The 15,289-nt window shown below is 34.7% G+C and overlaps 1 pseudogene; it reads left to right on the top strand.

Annotated features, from left to right (window-relative positions):
* Positions 1 to 3,461: 3,461 nt before the first annotated feature.
* On the top strand, positions 3,462 to 9,452 carry LOC115272636 (annotated as a pseudogene).
* The last annotated feature ends 5,837 nt before the right edge of the window (positions 9,453 to 15,289 follow it).

The following is a 15,289-nucleotide window of genomic DNA, read 5'->3' as shown; positions in this document are numbered from 1 at the left end:
ACTTTGATCTCTGCTCAGGTCATGATCTCACCATTTGTGGGATGGAGCCCACATCGAGTTCTGTGCTGACTGTGTGAAGCCTGCTTTGGATTCTCTCTCTCTCTCTCTCTCTTTCTTTCTTTCTCTCTCTCTCTACTGCTTGTACTCTCTCTTTCAAAATAAATAAGCATTTAAAAATGGAGATTCAGGGATAAAAATATGAGATCAGACATATACAGTGACAGACCTACTAGGCAGGTGATCTAATTAGGGCTATGTACATAAAACAAATGATCTAAAGTTTTCTATTTAATTTTCATCTCAAAATATACAAATAAATGCCATTGGACAGATTTTTAAATAGATCTATCCTACTGGTTCTGTAGTAATGTAATTGTAGTTTTGCACTGCAAAAATTTTGTGTTCATAATTTTTAGAGACAACCTAAATGTGCTATATTTTCCCTATGGATCTTTATGTGACAGTCAATAATGTTCTGAATTTTTTTCTTTTGAATTTTTCTTTTTGATGAAGAGGAACAAGTATTTAAAATTATCTCATTTATCAACTCAAACTTGACAGATCAGCTTACAGAGCATTTATTCTAGTATTTTTTTTTTATCTAAAATAAAACAAAATTAGGTGGTCATGTGAATGACGAGCAAGACCCATGGCACCAAAATCAATCTTTTTAGCTTTATTATCAAGACATGAAATGATGGCATCCACTGAAGAGCATTAAGTGATTAATTATACTGAAGAAATCAGTTAAATTAGATCTAGTTAAATAAAGCCAGACATAGAGTCACCCAATTTAGCTATTAAAACATTGTTAAGTACATTTACTAATGTTATTTTGTTTGAGGAACCAGCTTCCCACTCAGATATTCTAAAGTCCAGAATATTTTTTCATTCATTCCTCAAAATGACAGAATGACCAGTAATAGTCAAGAAAACAGACGCTTATGAAAGCAGAAACCACTTAAAGAGAAACAACTGTCTTTGAAAATAAAGAACCATCAAATGTGATTACACTTTGCCTTTCTTCTCAGCATCCTGGATGAGACAAGTTCTGTCACATTGGTTTATTGATGCCAGTTTGCTAAGCTTTTTAATATTTTATTCCATTTTAATGTTTATTTTATTATGTTTTTAACTGTAGTGTATTTTTAATGTGAGACTCAAAAGGGGGTCATATATAAATTTAATTATTAATTCTAATAAGTAATAAGGAAATAGTCCATAAGAACTTATAATAGGAAAAATTTAGGGCAATCTATTGATCTTATGAAAAGATAAAGCACACTATTTAGAAAGAAAAGGGGACTTCAATAGTACAAGGGGGCAGGAAGATTTAAGAGTTGAAACATTAAGAATATCAAGATTAGCTACTATAGATAGCATTTCTAAAAGAGGATCAAGTGGACCCACCTTAAACTGGGAAGACGTGCTGAGTGTCCTCACTTGTGCTAGTGAAGCCAAAGGGGGTTTGAAAGTTTCATTGCCCAATAGTTTTCAAAGGTATCAGCTACTTGTCTTTTGCTGGGAGTAACAAAAAAAAATAACTGATTGGTTTGATTTTTTTTTCATATTGTATTAAAAGATCATTTAAGAGCTATAGGTTTGCCTGAGCTTAAAACAGCTATTATATTCTATAACTTTAGGGTTCTGCCTTAGAAAATAAGGTTTATATCTTAGCTTATTTTTGTCATCTTGCTGCTGACAATCTTACTCCTTTCAGTCTACCAAAGAGGGGGGCATTTTAAATACAAAATGTTATTATTTTAGGAGACATTTTGGTTCAGTCTGCAGGAATTATATTAGGTTTTCAATTGTATTAAGCTATCAAAGATGCTATTTTTCACTCTCAGGATTATGTTAAAAACAAGACACTTAGGAGAGATTGATGGAAACAATGGGAAGAAAAAGGAAGAGAGTGGACTCCACACTTGTTATTAAGTAGAGGGTCAAGATTGTTTCATCAGACCAATTACTTTGTCATCAGGGTCAAATTTTTCTTTCTTCATGTTCTGTGGTTGTCTGTGTTGGCTTCATTCTATTGCTGTTCTTGTAGTAAAAAAAGAAAAATGCCTGGGAGCACTTGGGGGACTCATTCAGTTGAGTGGTTGAATGTTCAACTCTTGATTTCAGCTCAAGTCATACTCTCATAGTTCATGGATTTGAGCCTCGCACTTGGGATTCTCCCTCTCTCTCTCCTCTCTCTTCCCCTCCTCTGCTCTCTCTCTCTCTCTCTCAAAATAAATTAATGTTGAGAGAAAGAGAGAGAAAAAGAGTGTGAGTGGGAGAGGGGCAGAGGCTGGGGGAGAGAGAGAGAGAATCTCAAGCAAGCTTTACACTCTCAGCCCAGAGCCAGGTTCAGGGCTCAAACTCATGAACCCTGAGATCATGACTGGAGCTGAAACCAAGAATTAAATGCTTAAATGACTGAGCCACCCATGTGGCCCTGTCATTTTCTTTTACCACCTTCAGGCAAGAGAGATAAATAGTATTCTCTTAAATACATAACAAAACAAAGCAATAGCAACAAAAATTCTTCCCTATCAAAAGATTGGTCCAATTTAGAGCAGGGAACCAAAGCTAAACCAATAACTTGTTTGGAAATTTCACACATTCATTGGCTTGGACTTGTTAGAATCCTCTTGGCCCCCAAACATGGAGGTGAAGGTGATAACTAAAAAAAACTGGTGTTTTGGGAATAAAGGGGAAAGGAAGAAATGGTTGGGTGGTCTGCTTAATATGAAAAATGGGCTTATTTGGTTAAGAATAGGAGCAAGTCTTTCCTTAGAAACTGAAGCAGAATGAATAGGAGGAGGCACTTCTGCTATTTGGCTAGCAGTGTTTTCTTTGGAATATGGTCAACTTAAGTACAAATTATGGCTCTTTTTCTATTTTGAGAACTTGAGAAATAATTTAGCCTTTCTATAACCTTTTTTCCTCATTTCTCAATAGGCATAACAGTATCTACCTCTTGATGATTAAACTAAACAATGTATTTACAACATTAACATAAAACCATGTCTGACCCATAGTCATGAGAGAAACTACTTTCATTGTTATTGTTATTAATATTGTTGTCCTTATTATATTTTCATTAATCTCTTGTTTGTTTTTAAGTAAATGCCTTACAAAAAAAATTCCGCTTAGGTAAGGAAGGTGAGATCCCAATACATAATGCAGAAATAAAGAAGGAATTAGAAGAGAAAAACCACAATCAAGAATAGTTCCTGGGGCACCTGGGTAGCTCAGTCAGGTAAGCATCTGACTCCTGATTTTGGCTCAGGTGATGATCCCAGGGTCATAAGACTGAGCCCCATATCAAGCTCTACAATGAGCATGGAACCTGCTTAAGACCTCCTCTCTCTCTCTCTCTCTCTCACACACACACACAAACACACACACATGGGGGGGTAGTTCCTAAATGCTTATTATTATTTGTAGTAGTAGTATTAGGGATTAGCATGATGAGAACAGGAAGTCTCATGAATGGATATGGTAAAGAGGTCAAAGGCTAAGCAGGACAAAGATGCTCTGTGAAAGATTATTAGCACATATCTGCCCCTTGTTTCCTAGGCACATGTAAAATGCACTTTCCATAATGCCACATCAGGTTCACTACATGTTTAAATCACATTATAATGTGCACAACATTTATTATAATTTAACTTAGTTTTTTAGTGACTGCAAGTTCATTTTTTATTTGCCCCTGTGATTGTTTCACTGGGAAAAAAATAATTGACAAATAGAGACTTGGGCATTAATAAGAATTTCCCTACTAGAAAAATAGTGTATTTGGAAACACTAACTAAATGCAGAGTATCTCCTAAAACCTTAGGAAACTGGTGATTACTTTACAGCCAGCGATAATTTCACACAGCAACACGAACAAAATACGTGTTTAATTTATGTGATGTAACTTGTTCTTAACTCAGTGGCTGGTCCTTAGTGGGGAGGAATTATGCCACAGTAAAGGAACCAGAGGATACAGCCTGGTTAGAAAGCTTGTTTTACAACCACATTTCTCAGGCCAAAGTAATTGCAGAACATTTGAAATAACAGGATAAAAAGAATAATAACATTACATTGGGTGCCTGAGTGGCTCAGTCAGTTGAGTGTTCAACTCTTGATATCGGCTCAGGTCATGATCTCATGGTTTGTGGTTCAAGCTCTGCGTCAGGTTCTGTGATGACAGCTTGGAACCTGCTTGGGATCCTCTCTCTCTTTTTCTCTCTGGCCCTCCTCCACTTGCTCTCTTTCTCTCTCTCTCTTTCTCAAAACAATTAAATAAACTTAAAAAAGAATAATAACATTACAGTGAATATTCCTGTAATAATTAAGGACATAAGCCTAGAAAGGGGTCTGAAACAAGAATAGAATTTACTTTGTAATTATTTTATGAGATGGAGAAAATCTAAAGTAAAAGGAGATCAATAATTTCAAAGATAATTAAAGATATCCACCCTAGTCACAACCCCTGCTTTTCCATATTTCTAGTATTTGGCAACTGGTAATATTCACCAATTTACTATGGTAGAGTTTAATTGAACTGTACAGAAAACTTTATATTCACAGATGATATATTTAAAAGCTATATATAGCTCTATAGTTCATTGAATCCAAAAAGCTTCCAAGTGATTCAAACCTGAAAGATGCTGTATAGATTTCAACCTCCTACTGATTTCAGTGAGTCTGTATTTTACTATGCTCCTATTTCCAAGCCATTTTTTATATAATGCTGACATGTCTGCAGAGTGTAGAGGATGTTTCTAAGAAAAGCCACAGTAGAGCAATCATTTTATTTCTCTCATTTTAATGGGCAGAAAGACTGCAGTGCAGCAATAGAATGTCAAAAGTTCTTCTATAAGCCAGGACCCAAAGAATGTATCACAGCGTGTCCAGGCCTCTGGAGGCAACTGCTTGTTCCAGTTTCTTATTATAATAGCAGTGAAGCCTCCGGAAGGTCTCATGATCAAAATATTGATTTATTCTTGTCACGGGCCTTCTCTCTTCCTCTAGCTTCTAATTAAATCATACTTATGTTCCCTGCTGTGTACCCCTCTTGTTATACATAAGAGAAAGCCAGGGCTGAACTTACCCTCCATGACTACATGGCTGTGCTTCTACTATAGGGAAGAGGGACTGTGGAGCACTTGGCCACTGTCGATTTTCAACACAACTAGTTGTGAAATATTTAAATTAAACTTACTTAAAAGGTGGCTGCCAACAACAAATCTTTGTTCATAATGTGCCTTTAACTTTGCTTTGATAGTTTAACTCTATGTGGACTTATTTATATGGTTCTTCAAAGTAGAATGTATGTCAGCTTTATCACTTATCACTTTATCACTTATTGCCTGGAGCCACAGAGGTACCCAAAACATTGTACTTCAAGAAAATATAATTTTGAATAAATACAATGAATAAATATGTGGGGGAAAAAAATGTCATGGTTGAACATGGATTCTAGAGTGAATTTATATCTTGGTTTTGCCATTGACTGTCTATGTAACTTAGGATATTTGTGAAACATTTCTAAGCTTTCCTTATGTATAAATGGAAATATCTATACACACACACACACACATAAATGTATCTTGTAGAGTTGCTGTAAAAATAATTTATACAATATGCTTGGCATTCAATAAATAATCATATCAATTAATTATTACTATTATTTATTATAATTATTACACTTAAAAGATTTTCAAACATTTTTGCATACTTTTTCAGCAAATAGTTTCAGATTTGTCTCTTTCACTTACTTATTTAACATCCATTTATCCTTATCACACTCTATCCATGAGCTGACTTGATAATCAACTTCAACTAAAGTAACATAATTCCATTAAAAATTTTAGACATCAGAGTGTAAATTGTATTTCCAAAGATAGAAGTTATGGATTGAAAGTTGAAATATTTTAGTGTGAATACCTTAATATAAAGATCATAGGACTTACATGTTTTGAACCATATCTACTTAACCCATGCACATTGCTTATGTATGCGGCCTCATTCCTGATTTAGGCTTTATTATCAGGACTTGTCATATTACAAATGCTAAATGCATTCAGAATGCTGTCCCTAAGTTTAAAATTAAATCCCTTCTCTACATTACCCCTTCCCTGGATTGTTGCAGCATTTGTGAATTGAAAAATTACAGAAAACTTAAAGTAATGTTGAGACTATATAGTTAGAAGTGAGAATTTGTACTTTATACAGCCCTTTAGTTCATCAAACTCCCCATAGAGAAGTGGGGTTACAAATTTGTAATGTGACTATTTAGTATATCAGCTGTTGACCATGATCTTTTCTAGTGATGATATGAAAGGCAATCTGAAAAAATATCTTATATAATGAAATCATTTGTAAATGTTAGCATGGTTGTTGAAGTCAAAAGAGATGGAATAAAAAAGTGATAGATTCTTGTCTTAGACTCTTTCACTTATTTCTTTATTCATGCATCCTCTGTTAATGAATATTGCATTTGGGACATTAGCCTGGGACTTTTCATTCCAAGGACAAGACTAACATTTCATTAGGATATTACAGTTACAAAATATACCACCTAATAATTGTGTTGCTAAATATTCCAGAATGTGGTTTCCTCCTTATACAGTTAATTATACTTCTTAAAAGTTAACTTGATAATTTGCATAAGAAATCTATGAAAAAATGGTCTAGTTAAATATAAAGTTCTACACACATGAAAAGTGTCATTTTTTCTTAAGATATTATTTACACAATGATATTTTTATTGATAAACATAAAATACACTCTGGTATAAAATCTCAAGCACCAAGAAAGGAAATGCCAGAGAAGCAGTAGAAAACAATTTGAAATAGAGTTAATTTTATTCTTTTCAAGTTCTTAAAATGATACCCTCTCCTTTTTATATGGGTATATATCCGACATTCTGTTAGGCTTTTTATGCAACTTCTTTGAAGTCAGATTAGTATTCCTTATTTGAAACTCTTATGCTTATGTTAAGATGAAACATAGTTGCCTTTGAGGGTAATATATATATATATATATGTATATATATATACACAAATATATGCAAATTATCAAGGTTATATATATGAAACACAGTGCTAGGTATTTTATTGTTAAAGCTCTTTTCTCCTCATAGGGAAGTCTGCTGTAACTGTCATACAAACTCACAATGTGAAGCCATCAATTTTGTGATAAACATTGACAAAGACAGAAATGTCACTAAAATGGTCCATTTCAAATTCAGTGATTCTGTGTTATTTAAGAGGACAACAGGACTGTGTGGTATCAACACATGGCTCATTCACAAGAATTTCAGTCTACTTTCACTGATTAATGATCAGGTTAAAAATCTCTCTTCCACCTTCATTTATCTTCATATGTTTCCTATAATAATGAAAAATGGAAAACAACACCGGAAAGAAAGTCATTACAAAGTGTCACACCAAAGGGATCCAATTAAGTGTATGCACAAGTCTACTAATAATACAATTTTAACAAAAACTTTTCAGGGTGCCTGGATAGCTCAGTCAGTAGAGGGCCCAAATATTGATTTTGGCTCAGGTCATGGGTTCCTGCCCCACATCAGGCTCTGTGTTGATAGTGTGGAACCTGCTTGGGATTCTCTCTTTTTTCTTTTTCTCTCTGCCCCTCCCTTGCTTGCACTATATCTGAAAACAAGTAAATAAGCATTAAAAAATAATAAAACTACTGTGCTCCTTGGAATATATAAGAGCTGCTATCTCTCAAGCCCTACACTAACAAATAATTAGCATTTTTTCCAAAGCCAAAACATTAAAAAAAATAATAATAGGCGTTCCGTTCTCGGCAGCCGGCCGGAATCCGGGTCCATCCGTCCTCCCCAAGCGCACGCAGACCCAGCTTGCCTTGCCTGAGAACGTGGCTCCCCGGAGCCACAACAAAAGCGCCTATCAGGATCGCTACAAGCCGGCCCAGATTCGCTTCAGCAACATCTCCACGGCCAAAGCTGTTGCTATTAGAACAAGCCTTGGACCAGAAGGAATGGGTAAAATGATTCAAGATGGAAAAGGCGATGTGACCATTACAAATGACGGTGCCACCATTCTGAAACAGTCGCAAGTGTTACGTCCAGCAGCCAGAATGCTGTCCAAGGCACCAGATGTAGAAGCAGGAGATGGCACCACATCAGGGGTCATCATTGCCGGCCCTCCCTTAGATTCCTGTGCCAAGCTTCTTCAGAAAGGGATTCATCCAACCATCATTTCTGAGTCATTCCAGAAGTTGGGAAAGGGTATTGAAATCTTGACTGACATGTCTCAACCTGTGGAACTGTGTGACAGAGAAACTTTATTAAATAGTGCTACCACTTCATTGAACTCAAAGGCTGTCTCTCAATATTCAAGTCTGCTTTCTCCAATGAGTTTAAATGCAGTGATGAAAGTGACTGACCCAGCCACCGCTACTAGTGTAGATCTGAGAGACATTAAAATAGCTAAGAACCGTGGTGGGAAGACTGATGACTGCGAGCTGCTGGAAGGGCTGGTACTTACTCAGAAGGTGGCAAATTCTGGCGTAACCAGAGTTGAAAAGACTAAGACTGGGCTCGTTCAGTGTTGCTTATCTGCTCCCAAAACTGATATGGATAATCAAATAGTAGTTTCTGACTATGTCCAGATGGGCGAGGGCTGCAGGAGGAGAGAGCCTGTATTCTAAATTTTGTGAAGCAAATTAAAAACAAAAAACCAGGATGTAATGTCCATCTCATACAGAAGTCTATTCTGAGAGATACTCTTCGTGACCTTGTATTACATTTCCTGAACAAAATGAAGATTATGGTGGTTAAGGATATTGAAAGAGAAGACATTGAATTCACTTGTAAGACAACTGGAACCAAGCCAGTTGCTCATATTGACCAGTTCACTGCCCACATGCGGGGATCAGCTGAGTTAGCTGAGGAGTGCAATTTAAATGGTCTGGCAAACTGCTCAAGATTACAGGCTGTGCCAGCCCTGGAGAAGCAGTTACAAATGTTATCCGCGGCTCTAACAAATCGGTGATTGAAGAGGCTGAGCGCTCCATTCATGACGCCCTTTGTGTTATCGCTGTTTAGTGAAGAAGAGAACTCTTATCGCAGGATGCGGTGCTCCAGAGGTAGAATTGGCCCTGTGGTTAACTGAATATTCAGGAACATTGAGTGGCATAGAAACCTACTGCGTTCGTGCTTTTGCAGATGCTATGGAAGTCATTCCATCTACATTAGCTGAAAATGCTGGCGTGAATCCCATTTCTACAGTAACAGAACTAAGAAACCGTAAACCCAAGGAGAAAAAAACTACTGGCACTAATGTCCGAAAGGGTGGTATTTCCAACTGTGGGAGGAATTGGCTGTCCAGCCTCTGCTGGTGTCAGTCAGTGCGCTGACTCTATAAACTGAAACTGTCTGGAGCATTCTGAAACTTGATGATGTGGTAAACACTCAGTAATCAGACAACCCTGGCCAACTGACACCATCACAGCCACTAAGAGTATGTCTGGAGTCGAAGATCAACTTGGTGTTCCTTGCTGTTTGGAAAATTGTTTCCCTCTACAAGTTCCCAGGCCTGGTCTTCAGTTGGCACTTGCTTGAAATTGTATTGAACAATTTAATTAAAATACTAAATGTTTGGTTTCAAAAGTGAGATTAATGTATCAGCCCTTCTCCTCTCAACAGTCTGTTACTTCTGATATTCTTGAAAAACCTATATAAGAAGAGAAAATGAATTCACATTCACCTGTTGGTTCTTTTAGGTTTCAATCCTGAGTACTTTAAGTTGTTTGTTTTAAACAAGTATTAAATTTTAGTACATTTAAACAAGTAAAGAATTTTAGATGGCCCAATACGCTCATCACCCTGATAAATCTCCATTTACACAAAAATATCAAAGTCCTATATATGCCATGTTAAAAGTTAACAGTATAAAAAAATACAAAGTGAAAAATGAAAAGTTCCTTTTACCCTATCATCTTAATCACTTCCTCCAAGAATATAACCATTATTGTGATAATTGGGATTCCTTTTACAAATAAAACTATATGCATATATGTATCAAAAAATAATAAGTGAAGAGTCCCAAAGACTAGTGATGAAATACAAAATCATTTCTGTCATTCTAATTGGAGTCGTTTTATATATTTTATAAACTGTAATAAAATACCCCTATTATATTCATGCGTTTATTTGCTTCTTTTACTTATTACCATTAAATGATGTTTGACTTCAGAAGTCTCTCTCTCTCTATTGTAAGCATGCTCCTGAAACTCTAGCACAAAGCAGGATTTGGCATGTGACTATCATGCTTTCTCTGTTGAATTGGCGAGACATCCATTCTGTGGGAACCACGTTACACTCGCTTTTGTAACTCTTATTCACATGACAGAATATAGGAATTAAGCTTCTCTCTATAACACACCTGACCACCTGAAATCTCCCAATTAAGCAAAAGAAAAAAAAGAGAAGTTGTTATTTTTAAAAATTTCTTCCCTTCAAACCAATAATGTCCATGTCTTTCAGTGTGTGCGTCTGTGTGTCTGTGTGTGTCTGTGTCTGTGTGTATATGTGTGTGTCTGATCCATGGTCATGAATTGCTGAAGTGTGAGTTGTTAAAAGTTTCTGAGTTAAATAAAGAAATATGCTCTAGTCAGAGAAGTTGAGAAAAATACTGGAATTATTGGAAATAAATTAAAGCATTTAAAATGATTCAGAGTACATCCTTGGACATCATTCTACTTGAATTCTGGGACCAAGTTCTGAGTTAGTGACTTTACAAAATATTTCTAAGCTTCACTTTGCTCCCTTATAAATTTGCCAAATTGCTATGTTAGAGGACTGGTATCAGGATTATAGAATTTAATATTTATAAAGCATATAGAACACTAGTACATGTAAGCTGTTGATTGTTAGTTTGTATCATGGTATGAAAAATTATGAACTGAAAACTATGTTAGTCTCATGATTTCATTCTCCTAAGACAATATTCTTAAAGGAGCAGTGACCTGCACCCAAATATGATAGAGGATACTTTATTTCAACCAGTTGATCTTAATAAATTGGGGGTCATAATTTCCTTTGAGAATCTAATGTTAATATTGGACCATACCCTGTGGGAAAAATGTATAAATACTTGACAAAATGCTATTAGGGAGAAAATCTTCATGACTAGTTTTATCAAATAATTTTTACACAGGATATAAAATTAAAAATTAATCATTGGGACTTGAAAGTTAAGAAATTTCTATCCTAAAAAATACTGTGTGGAAAAATTCTCTGTTGTGACAGGTCTTAATAAGTTAAGTCATAAATTGGGATATATTTGCACATATATATGACAAAGGCCTTCCGTCTAGAACATATAAAAAATCCCTTACACTCCTACATATCCTTATAAAAAACAATACCCAGTGCTGCTCAAGACCTAGTGTTAGTAAAACTTGTATGCATTTTCATGAGCGTATAAAATGGTACACTCACATTGGAAAGAGTGCGGCAGTTTCTTAAAACTACACTTTCTATGTGTCCCAGGAATTCCATTTCTAGGTACTACAGAAGAGAAATAAGAACTTATATGCATTTTTTGCATAAACATTCAATGTAGCTTTATTTAGAGTATTCCCAAACTGAAAAAAAAAGTCTCAAAAGTCCAGATACCACAAACTGTTTATTCCAGGCCTTCCACAAATGAATCAAGTACTTAGCAATATGAAAGAAGAAGTACTAATACATCACAGAGCCTAGATGTATATGAAAAACATGCTAAAAGAAAGAAGTCAGGCATTCAAGAGTATGTGCTGTATAATTCCATTCATATTAATCTCTATTGACAGAAATTAGATCAGTGGTTATTTGGGACAGTGTGTGTGGAGAGAGATATGCTTGTAAAGAGGCAAAACACACACACACACAACATCTGGTGTGATGGAATTGTCTAACTTCTGGAGAAAGTTACAGGGATTACATATTTACACACATAAAGCTACAGGTATGTACACATTTGCCAAAAATCTTCAAAATGTAAGCTTAAAATTTGTGCATCTTAACTGCACATAAATTAGACTTCAATAAAATTGACGAATAAAAATCAAAACAAAAAGTGGCAGGTGTTTAAAAGTAACTAGAAACTAAAAACATATTTGTATTGAATTTTGGAACACAATTTTAAAATTAAAATTTGTTTAGATATAAGTAGTATTTTTAAAATAACATCTACATCAATAGTATATGATACAAATACACATTGAAAAGATCAATTATAAAGAATTAGAACAACTCTCTATTTGGACAAGATTTTTTTTCTTTATTTTTAAGAATTAAAAAATATAAAGTTTTTCCAGGTTTTCATTTATATAAATGAAGTCATATCATATATTTGCTTTTGTGTCTTCTTGAATAGTGTTTCAAGTACATATATTAATATATATTATATATTAATATATACATTATATATATTAATAGTACTAATATATATTAATATACTATGATTTATTTATCCCTTCTACTGCTTCCACTCGATGTTTGTTTTTTTTTCTATTTTAAGGCTGTTATAAATAGTTCTTCAGGCTCATTGTATATATAAATTGGAAGATGGGACTTATAGAAAAATCCTGAGTGGAATCCTGTGTCAAAAGTTATACATTTCATTTTATTCAGATAATGTCAAAAATCTGTGTGTGTGTGTGTGTGTGTTTCTTCGTTCCAAAAGATAAATGAATTCTATCTATTCCTTTGCTTATTAGTTAAGAAAATGTTCCTGTGTTATTATGATATGATGAGATGTATGACTTAGGCACTCATATCACTTAAATAACACCACTTTTTAAAGGTTTGCATCAGCCTTTCCTGGCTTAAAATTCATTATTTATCCTTGCATTCTCCCTTCTTAGAAGTTTGTGGCCTTATAAAAATACTAATGCTACTGACCTTTTCAATGTGTTTTTACTGTTATTGAATGATACCTTTCTTGAACCTGTTAATGTGCATTAAGGAATCAGAGTATAAACAAGATTTCTTTCTGAAACATTCTGCAGGTTTACCCACAAGATATAGAGAAGTGGAAAGAACAGGTACTGTTTATGCTTCAGTTTGTATTATCTATTAAAAATGCCCGATTCCAAAATATAACCTTGCTAGTTTACCTTTTTTTGTTTAATCTTTTTTTCACATTTATTTATTGCTGAGAGACAGAGAGCGACAGAGAATGAGCAGAGGAGGAGCAGAGAGAGAAGGAGACACTGAATCTGAAGCAGGCTCCAGGCTCTGAACTGTCAGCACAGAATTAAAGATGGAATGCAATATTTTTTCATGATCTGAAAGAAAATATATTTTTATTTTACACATATTCTCGCAGTCCCCCAAAATCAGCTATATGTTTAATTAGAAATATAGGTGGTTAAATAATGAAAAATAAGAATGGAAAAAACAACACAGCATCATTTAGTTTTTGAAACAAAACACATTTTAAAAATTAATGATATATAGGTTGTTTCTATATTCATTGTATCTTGATTTATATTGAAATATTTTATTAGTAGGATGACTAAGTAGAATTCAAATAGTGACTTGTGCTGTATTGTTTAATGCATATCAAGAAAATGTGTTTAAATTGATAACTTTTATCTACCAAAAGCTTTCTTTTGAGAGAGAGAGAGAGAGAGAGAGTGCAAGTAGGGGAGGGGCAGAGAGAAAGGGGGACAGAGGATCTTTAGCTGGCTCCATGCTGACAGCAGCCAGTCCGATGTGGGGCTGGAGCTCATGAACAGTGAAATCATGACCTGAACCGAAGTTGGACCCTAAACAAACTGAGCCACCCATGTGCCCCATCTGCCCAAAGTTTTTTACTGTCAAGTATAAACCCCACAAAATAAAAGTATTATTCTATGTTGCAATATCGTTTTTAAAGGATATGGGGATTAAAACACAATTCAGTACAATTTTGTCTGTGTGGAAACATGCAACAAGTAATAGGTACATTGTGATACAGTTTTGGCTGTGTTTTTTATCTTAAGCTTGGTTATGTATACATGGATTTTTATATTATTACTATTATTATCATCTAAAATATTCATTCATGTTTATATGTATGTATAATAGAGTCATAATAAAAATTTTAAACTGTTTTGTGGATTTATTTATTTATTTGAAAATTAGGGCACCTGGGTGGCTCACGAGTTTGAGCTCCTATTTCGGTTCAGGTCAAGATCTCACGGATCGTGGGTTCGAGTCCCATGACGGGCTCTGTGCTGACAGCTCAAAGCCTGGAGCCTGTCTACGGATTGTGTGTCTCCCTCTCTCTCTGCCCCTCCCCTGCTCATGCTGTCTCTCTCTCTCAAAAATAAATAAAACACTTTTAAAAATCTTTAAAAAGAAAATTAAATTTGGGTCTTCAGAAAGCAAAAATAGTTATGTCCATTGCTTGGAATGAAAATATGAAAACAGTGGCACAATTTAAGCAAGTTTAATACTAATGATCCCAAAGTAAACAAAATAATTGCTAATACAGAATTTAATTTAAAATTAACTGTTTAGAATTAACCGTTGGTTTCAGACACGTGGGATGTCTTGTTAAGTTTCAAGGAATGGAATCATCAAAGTAAATTTACAAATTTCTCTGGGAAATATATTTAAAAAAAGGTAAATCAATGATACTTGGTGAAACATTGCTAGATTTTCCTTTGTCACCTTAAGGAAAACACCCTAATTTCAAATATAACAGTCCAAAGCTACAATTCCTTCTTATTCCAAAGGAACCACTTCGCTGGTTTGACTCCGGCCACATCTATGCTGCCTATTTTCCCTGCGGCTCTTCCTCCACTGCTGGGTGACGCAACTGAGATGAGCAACTAGCTGAGCAGATGTTGTTCGTCAGCAAGGACTTGATTATTTCCTTCTAAGGGTAAATGTTCCCCTGTGTGTACCTGCTATTCCTCATCAGCTTCTCTGTTACATAAACAACAGATTGAGTTGTTTTCTTAGAATATAGATTTTAAGAGATCTCCATACATGCATGTATTTTTCTAAAAACTTTCAGTAGTTAAGACATGCTTTACTCCATTCTTCTTTAATGTTCTCATTCTATCTTTAAAATCTGACCCCCCAAAATTATTTAGCCTTTTCAATGTTGTTTTAGCATAAATTCTGTTTATATACTTCATCCAATTTCACTATTCTCATTTTCATTATTTTATACTGAAAGTATAAATATAATAACTGTTCACCCACATTTGCAGATGTTAATATATTTTTATCTTAATTTTTAATGGTTTTTAAATGTTTTTTTTAATTTATTTT

The sequence above is a fragment of the Suricata suricatta genome, chromosome 11 (genome assembly GCF_006229205.1).
Source record: "Suricata suricatta isolate VVHF042 chromosome 11, meerkat_22Aug2017_6uvM2_HiC, whole genome shotgun sequence".
Taxonomy (NCBI): Eukaryota; Metazoa; Chordata; class Mammalia; order Carnivora; family Herpestidae; genus Suricata; species Suricata suricatta.
Note: the sequence above shows the minus strand (reverse complement) of the source record. Positions and strands in the feature narration are given on the sequence as shown.